This window comes from Stenella coeruleoalba (assembly GCF_951394435.1).
Source record: "Stenella coeruleoalba genome assembly, chromosome: 4".
NCBI lineage: Eukaryota > Metazoa > Chordata > Mammalia > Artiodactyla > Delphinidae > Stenella > Stenella coeruleoalba.
This window is the reverse complement of record NC_137149.1, coordinates 126,451,693-126,460,713: the sequence shown is the minus strand read 5'-3', so window position 1 is coordinate 126,460,713 and position 9,021 is coordinate 126,451,693. Positions and strand designations below refer to the sequence as shown.

Sequence of the window (9,021 nt, the reverse complement as noted above, 5' to 3'; positions counted from 1 at the left end):
ATATGTATAACTGAGTCACTTTTCTGTACAGCAGAAATTAACACCACACTGTAAATCAACTATACTTCAATTACAAAAAGGAAAAAACAGACTTGGTCCTGTTGGAATGTGACTGGTGACAGAAGAGCAGCTGGCCGGGGTGACTCAGCTTTTGGACCTGGGGCATTTAATTGGGTGAAGAGTGGTCTCGTTAAGCACAATATGCAATAGGCCAACACGTTTCTAGTGATTTCAGAAACCAGTGAGGCTAGCAGACAGTGATACTTGCTTATCATTGAAGTAGAACACGGAAGAGGTAGTTCTCTGGGATATCCAAGAAGAGTGTTTCACAGGTATCTTGCATCCTTGGTTCTAGCTACTGGCTGAGCAAGTGTCTCATAGACACATACATTAATGCTGAGGGACCAGCTCAGATCCTGGGCTAACAATCTTCTTTCTCCTGTGGCTGAAAAAATATTGATACTGTGAACCAGAATTCAGTGGATAGTCTACCCAAGGTACTCAAAAAGTTATTTTAAGTTCTTATTATTCTGGGACTACCTACCACGTGTTCTTAAGCAAGTCTCTGAACCTCACTTTTCCGTGAGAATGCTGAACTAGATGGTTCCTGCATTCCCTGTCTGGCTCTTTTAAAAAAAATTTGTACTGTGTTGGGCAACAAAAAGAGACCTCATTATTGAATAAGTGCTAGAAGAGTGAGTGGGTGTGCCTATGTGAATAAAGTGGGTACTCCATTTCTTCCAAAACGTGATAGGGAGTTTTGTCGGTTGAAGGCTGCCTTTTTATGGCTATCACATCCATTCTCCCAGCAATTTTTTTAAATTTTATTTTTTATTGAAGAATAGCTTATTTACATTGTTGTGTTAGTTTCTGGTGTACAGCAAAGTGATATATATATATATATATATAATATATATAATATATGTGTGTGTATATATATATATATATTCTTTTTCAGTTTCTTTTCCATTATAGTTATTACAAGATATTGAATATAGTTCCCTGTGCTCTACAGTAGGTCCTTGTTGTTTATTTTATATATAGTGGTGTGTATCTTTTTTTTTTTTTTTTTTTGCAGTACACGGGCTTCTCACTGCTGTGGCCTCTCCCGTTGCGGAGCACAGGCTCCGGACGCGCAGGCTCAGCGGCCATGGCTCACGGGCGCAGCCGCTCTGCGGCATGTGGGATCTTCCCGGACCGGGGCACGAACCCGCGTCCCCTGCATCGGCAGGCGGACTCTCAACCACTGCGCCACCAGGGAAGCCCAGTGGTGTGCATCTTTAATCCCAAGCTCCTAATTTATCTCTCCTCATCCCTCTTTCCCCTTTGGTAACCATAAGTTTGTCTCTATGTCTGTGAGTCTATTTCTGTTTTGTAAACAAGTTCATTTGTATAGTTTTTTTAGATTCCACATACAAGCAATATCATATGATATTTGTCTTTCTCTGTCTGACTTACTTCACTTAGTGTGATACTCTCTAGCTGCGTCCATGTTGCTGCATCATCCAGCATTTTAACCCGAGGATAATTTTTACTTTTGGGAACTGTTACCTCCAGAGTGCCAAACATCAAATTTACCGATAAGATAGCCCAAAAGCAGAAATCAAAGAGTCAAGGGTACCTATTTACTACTCATTCGTTCCATAAAATAAAAATAAAACATCTTTTCCTTTCCTAAATCTAATTTGGGGCTTGCCCAAAAGCTCAGAATCAATCTACCCTTTCTTATGAAAAGGACCAGGCAAAACCCTGAAGAGAGTTTGAACATTTGGCAATGTTGTTCTGGACTTTTTAAAGGTTATCTTCACAGAAGCAATGTGGGTTAAGGGAAAATAGTGTGTGATTTCTTTTTTTTTTTTTTTAATGTTAACACTCAAGGGAATGACTTTGGCATTGCTGCCTCTAGGACCATCAAGATATCATTTCCCTTCTCCTGTTCATACAGTTGTATATACAAGAAAACCAGGGCTTCATTTATGGTTTTGCTGCTTCTCCCCTTGGGACTTGCCAGTGTTCTCAATTTAAAGCTAAGGCGTAAGTACAATGGGCTGACTTTGGCTTAACTATAAAGTCACATATTTGCAAATATATAAGAAAAATGTTGAACTGATTCTGACAGCCCACAAACTATTCAGTTTCAGTTGATAGCTCTACTTTATTCAAATCCATTGCATGTTTTAAATTCTTAATATGCATGTTTGTGAATGGGAATTGAAGAATTTGTGGCAACCTTAAACATATGGGAATTCTGTATAACTCTGAATTAGCCTTTTTTGATGTTCTGAGTCTTACTTGGTGTTATTTTCACGCGGATAAGTTAGGTCTGCTGTTGGTATAAACTCCTGAATGCTGAATTTAGCGGTGGGTCTGTAAGTAACAAAATTCCAACTCACTTTCATTCTCCACTGATGGTCTATCTGCAAGGTGGTTAGGGACCATATTTCTGTAGGGTTTTGGCTTTCCAAATATGTTGGCAGTTCTTGGCCTCCACTCAGATTCTGGCTGGTATGGAATTTGTTTTTCTTTGAAGGTTACTCCAAGGCTTGAGTAGAATGATTTGTATCTGGGTCTGTTTCGCTTCTCAGGTGGTATCATACTCCCTTGCAGAGACTTTGCCAGGAATAACCTCTGCTGGAAGGAAAGGAGCAGGGAGGCAGGGAAAGAGGGAGAAGGGGGGAAACAGAGCCTATCAGACTGCTTTTGTATTTCAAATTTTGGAAAAGAAAGCAGGACCTACTGTGGAATTCACTTAAATAAATATTCCATTGCCTAGATAATCATACTCAAGTGTTTTGGTACAAGATGAGAAAGATATAGCTTAATGTTATTCATAGATGGCTACAAGTGCAATTATTAGCTCACAATGTGATCTGCTGCATAAAGCGAAGGCTATATTAGGCTGCACTGATGGAAACACAGTGCCTGAATCACAGAGTGCAGTGGTCCATCTGGATGCGACTGCTTTCACACTGCTTTGAGGGACTGCATTGAATCCAGCTACCACAATCGAAAGAGGATCACGACAAATTAGGACATATCTGAAAATGGCCACCGAGTAGCCCTAGCACAGAAGGCATGACTTTTGAGAAAGGGTGAGAGAAAGTCAACATATTTATCTCAGACCCAAGAAGGACTCGATGGCATTTCTGAAAGTGTTTTTGATTGATACCTGAGTCAGAATCACTTCAGGTGCTCTTTTAAAACTTGGATTTCTTGGCTCTGCCTGTGAATATTGTGGGCCAGTTGGGGGTGGGCAGATATACTTCTGAAAGAAGTTTCCAGATAATGTTTTTGCACCCAAGCATTTGCAAGCTATTGGAATAGAGAAGCTGAGAGCAATCTTCCAGGGACTGATGGGCTATCATACTGTAGACCCAGTGGGTAAGGCATGTGCTTAGGTCCAAGTTTGGAGCTAAAGCCACACGGAGACAGATTTCAGTACAATTAACCCCTTGAAATCATGAACACTTTTTCATCAGAAACGGTTTTACTTTCTTCTGTATACCCTCATTTCTTAACAAAGTGAATTAACTTCATGGATGCTAATTAAATATTGTGGAATGGATGGATGGGGTAACTCTTTGATTAGGGTGACCGTATATTCGGGTTCCATAGGGCTGTTCTTGGTTTACACCTGGTAGGCCACTGTCCTTTCCAGTTTAGCATTTGTCCTGAATTTCTCATTTTTAAGCAAAATATTATTATTATTACTAGTGGCATTGAAATAAGACAGGATAGATTTAGCTTGTGTCCACTTTGTACTTCTAGCTTCTGCCATGGTCTCCACCACTGCTTGTGGGGTGAATGTAAGAGAACAGAGCCATCACTTTTCACATTTGGTGAAATCTGAAAGGTGACCAACAGTGACGCCCTCTCTTTTCCCTGTCCTTTCCAGCTGTAACATAATTAACACTTCCCTTTATAGAACAGTGGGCAGAAAGCTCACTGATAAAATGAGTACCTTGGGACCCAAACAGCTGAGGGCAGCTAATGTGATCCAGCCTTAGATGTTAAAGAGGTAAGCAGTGGATGCCGCTCTCCTTGCACCTGCTTGGTGTACCAACCGGCTATGCCTTTACCCATGCATGGCTGGCAAGGGACACAAAGCTGCCAGGCCATCAGTTAGCAAGGCCAGAGGACAGTGTGGAAAATTATAAGCTAGGTGTGCATAGGTATGTGCAGGAAACAAAAGTCGAGCCATTCTGGGCTTCCCTGGTGGCGCAGTGGTTGAGAGTCCGCCTGCTGATGCAGGGGACGTGGGTTCGTGCCCCGGTCCGGGAAGATACCACATGTCGCAGAGCAGCTGGGTCTGTGAGCCACGGCCGCTGAGCCTGCACATCCGGAGCCTGTGCTCCGTAACGGGAGAGGACACAACAGTGAGAGGCCCGTGTACCGCAAAAAAAAAAAAAAAAAAAAAAAAAAAAAGTTGTGGTAAAAGCCTGTTGAATAAAAGAAATTCATTTGACATGGTACATGAAACTTTTCTCTTTGCTGCCATCAACAACCCAGTATTAGAAATATCAAGCCTCTAAAGAAGTACTTTGTAAATTACCTAAATATCCTTAATAGCAGGGGACTTATTATAAGGAATGCCTCTCAATTTTCGTTACAGCCTTTTCAATCAATTAAAATCATTAATCGAAGTATTCAACAAATGAAAGTTTTAGAAAAGCTTGTGAAGCTTTAAGGAAATTGCAATAATTGAACAAAGCTTGCAAACCAGAAGATGTTGAAATTCATCCCGATAGAAGCAAAGGAGCAACAGAACAAGTTAGCCAAGATTTCCTTTTGAAATATCTCATATTGTGAGAAGAATCATTTGACCAAGCCCCTCCTTGCATTGGAAAAATTTCTATTCTAAATGAGGAGAGAATAAAATTGAGAAAGCTTACTATTTTGCAGCATCTAAATTTGGTGAAACATTTAAAAGAATCATAAGTAGAACTTAGATATATGAAAGAAAAATACCGTGAATGGAGGCAAAAACATAGCACCTGTGAAAATATTTACACATTTCAGTACAGAAAAAAATTGGAATTGAGAATTTCCTTTGGTAGAATTTGCTCTGAGCTTACCAGGCAATTCAGCATGTACGTGTATTTATTTCCCAATTATAAAAATCATGGTATACAGAGAAGAGTCAATAGATAACGTCAATAATTTCAAATGCATTCACACTAAAATGTAACTTTGAGGGAGACTGAAGACAATTTTGTTTTTAAAGTTTTAAATATTAAGACCAATGTTGAAAATAAAATGAAAATAATATTTGGAAAATAATGCTCCTCAGAAAGTTTCCAGTGACACATTTTTAGAGATAGATACAGCTAGGAAACTAATGCAGGAATGCATACAAAAAAGAATTATTTGGACTATGTGACTTTTTAAAAATTAATTTATTTTATTTATTTATTTTTGGCTGTGTTGGGTCTTGTTAGCTGTGCATGGGCTTTCTCTAGTTGTGGCAAGTGGAGGCTACTCTTCGCTGTGGTGCATGGGGTTCTCATTGCGGTGGCCTCTCTCATTGCGGAGCATGGGCTCTAGGCGTGCAGGCTTCAGAAGTTGTGGCACACGGGCTTAGTAATTGTGGCTCACAGGCTCTAAAGAGCAGGCTCAGTAGTTGTGGCTCACGGGCTTAGTTGCTCCGTGGCATGTGGGATCTTCCCGGACCAAGGCTCAAACTCATGAACCCTGCATTGGCAGGCAGATTCTTAACCACTGCACCACCAGGGAAGCCCAGACTATGTGATTTTTAAAAATAATAATATAATGGCACATTTTAAATAGTGCTTTAATTTACTTCGATGTCTTGGTTTTTGTTTTTAAGCAAAATATTTTTTCCAAATAGTTTTTGAATACGACTATTTTTAGGATTCCCCAATTTACTAAGACCAATTTGTCAATCAATAAACATTTCAAAAATTATATAATTTAGTTAGTTTTAGTGCCTCTCTCCTTATACTTTCAAATGTGTCACAGTTTTGCTGAAGAATCATGTGGTCATCCTATTTTTAGTGGTTAATGAGAGTGGGATTAGGCTGAAACAGAAAGCAGTGGGCACCTTGTCCCAAGAAATTGTAAGGAACAGGATACGATGATCTGGATGAGGGACGATGCATCTGAATCAGGAGAGAAGCTGGTCTAGATCACTGGATTTCAATCTTCCATATCCTGCCTGTACAATAGTTTCATTTTTGAGGATATTTGTGCAGGTGAGAAAACCAAAATTATCTTTCAAAAATTTTTACTCATCAAGTAAGAAAATGGAAGGAAAGAAGGAAGAGAGAGAAGGAAGGAAGGAAAAGAGAGGGAGAGAGTGAGAAGGTAAAGAGGAAGGACGAGAGGATCTAAACACCAAGATGGCCACTTCCTGTTGCCCATCATGCCGAAGCGTTTCCGTCTTCTTGAATCAGGCCTAGTTTTCATGAGTGAGCTCCTTTACAGCTTGTCTGTTTTTATGTAATGACCCTTATGCCAGGAAATGGGCAGGGGCCCAAGCACAATAACCTCTAGAACATAGTCAAGACATAAACCGGTGGGTAGGGAGAAAGGCAGAATGGGAGAGGCACTCGTGGTCCAGGTCACTGCGGCCAAATCAGCAGGGATGGGTACTCTGTGGACAGGCGCCACCAGCTTTAGTTAGTATCCCACAGGCTCCACGGAGTGAAGGAGAGACTTTCTTGGTAGTTGTTAGGAAAACTGCAGACCAAACTAACTCTGCATCTCACCAGTAACATGCGCACTGCTGGATGAAGATCCCTGACCTGCAGAGACCTCTTCCAACTCTGCAATGCTGCCATAGCTACTACAGTGTGAGAGTTAAGGGTGGAGTATGTGAAGCCAGACAGACTTTGAACCCAAGCGTGGCCCCTCGCCTTATAGCCTAGGTGATCCTGAGTAATTTCCTGAACATGGCTAAGCCCACATCTTCATTTGTAAAGTGGAGCTATTTCTTACTTCATTATGCTTGGGGAAGGATTAAATAAAATAATGTACGACTGATGCTTACTGTCTGATAATACTGAGTGAACACACAGTAAATTGCAGCTATTAGGATGTATTATTAACATTATTACTGTTATTAACTTGATTATTACTATTATTAATGTGACGAGGTGGCATTCTGGTTTTCCCCTCTTCCGGTTAGAAATTCAATACTACATTTATGGCTTCCTTCATTGACTCAACTAATTTTTATTAAATTCCTACCATTTGCAGGGGTCTGAGATGATTGGGATGGAAACGTGAGTAAGACACATGGCAAGAGCTCATGTCTGTGATACTACATAGATAATCTTAAAGATGCTACCAGAAAACTACTAGAGCTAATCAATGAATTTGGTAAAGTAGCAGGATATAAAATTCATGCACAGAAATCTCTTGCATTCCTATACACTAATGATGAAAAATCTGAAAGTGAAATTAAGAAAATACTCCCATTTACCATTGCAACAAAAAGGATAAAATACCTAGGAATAAACCTACCTAAGGAGACAAAAGACCTTGCAGAAAATTATAAGATACTATTGAAAGAAATTAAAGATGATACAAATAGATGGAGAGATATACCATGTTATTGGATTGGAAGAATCAACATTGTGAAAATGACTATACTACCCAAAGCAATCTACAGATTTAATGCAATCCCTCTCAAAATACCACTGGCATTTTTCACAGAACTAGAACAAAAAATTTCACAATTTGTATGGAAACAGAAAAGACCCCAATTAGCCAAAGCAATCTTGAGAAAGAAAAACAGAGCTGGTGGAATCAGGCTCCTGGACTTCAGACTATACTACAAAGCTACAGTAATCAAGACAGTATGGTACTGGCACAAAAACAGAAATATAGATCAATGGAACAGGATAGAAAGCCCAGAGGTAAACCCACACACATATGGTCAACTTATCTTTGATAAAGGAGGCAAGAATATACAATGGAGAAAAGACAGCCTCTTCAATAAGTGGTGCTGGGAAAACTGGACAGTTACATATAAAACAATGAAATTAGAACACTCCCTAACACGATACACAAAAAATAAACTCAAAATGGATTAAAGACCTAAATGTAAGGCCAGACACTATAAAACTCTTAGAAGAAAACATAGGGAGAACATTCTATTATGTAAATCACAGCAAGATTGTTTTTGAAAGATTGTTTTTGACCCACCTCCTAGAGGAATGGAAATACAAACAAAAATAAACAAATGGGAGCTAATGAAACTTAAAACCTTTTGCACAGCAAAGGAAACCATAAACAAGACGAAAAGACAACCCTCAGAATGGAAGAAAATATTTGCAATTGAAGCAACTGACAAAGGATTAATCTCCAAAATTTACAAGCAGCTCATGCAGCTCAATATCAAAAAAACAAACAACCCAATCCAAAAATGGGCAGAAGACCTAAATAGACATTTCTCCAAAAAAGATATACAGATTGCTAACAAACACATGAAAGAATGGTCAACATCATTAATCATTAGAGAAATGCAAATCAAAACTACAATCAGATATCATCTCACACCAGTCAGAATGGCCATCATCAAAAAATCTACAAACAATAAATGCTGGAGAGGGTGTGGAGAAAAGGGAACCCTCTTGCACTGTTGGTGGGAATGTAAATTGATACAGCCACTGTGGAGAACAGTATGGAGGTTCCTTAAAAAACTACAAATAGAACTACCATATGACCCAGCAATCCCACTACTGGGCATATACCCTGAGAAAACCATAATTCAAAAAGAGTCATGTACCACAATGTTCATTGCAGCTCTGTTTACAATAGCCAGGACATGGAAGCAACCTAAGTGTCCATCGACAGATGAATGGATAAAGAAGATGTGGCACATATATACAATGGAATATTACTCAGCTATAAAAAGAAATGAAATTGAGTTATTTGTAGTGAGGTAGATGGACCTAGAGTCTGTCATACAGAGTGAAGTAAGGCAGAAAGAGAAAAACAAATACTGTATGCTAACACATATATATGGAATCTAAAAAACAAAGAAAGAAAAAGTTC

The 9,021-nt window shown here is 39.3% G+C and overlaps 1 long non-coding RNA gene across 1 annotated transcript in view; it reads right to left on the bottom strand.

Moving 5' to 3' along the window:
• Positions 1 to 2,453: 2,453 nt before the first annotated feature.
• LOC307185581 overlaps positions 2,454 to 9,021 on the bottom strand; it is a 41,998-nt gene continuing 35,430 nt past the window's right edge. Inside the window, exon 6 of the long non-coding RNA XR_013828100.1 lies at positions 2,454 to 2,628. This is a non-coding gene — a long non-coding RNA (uncharacterized lncRNA). The remainder of the gene's footprint in view (positions 2,629 to 9,021) is intronic.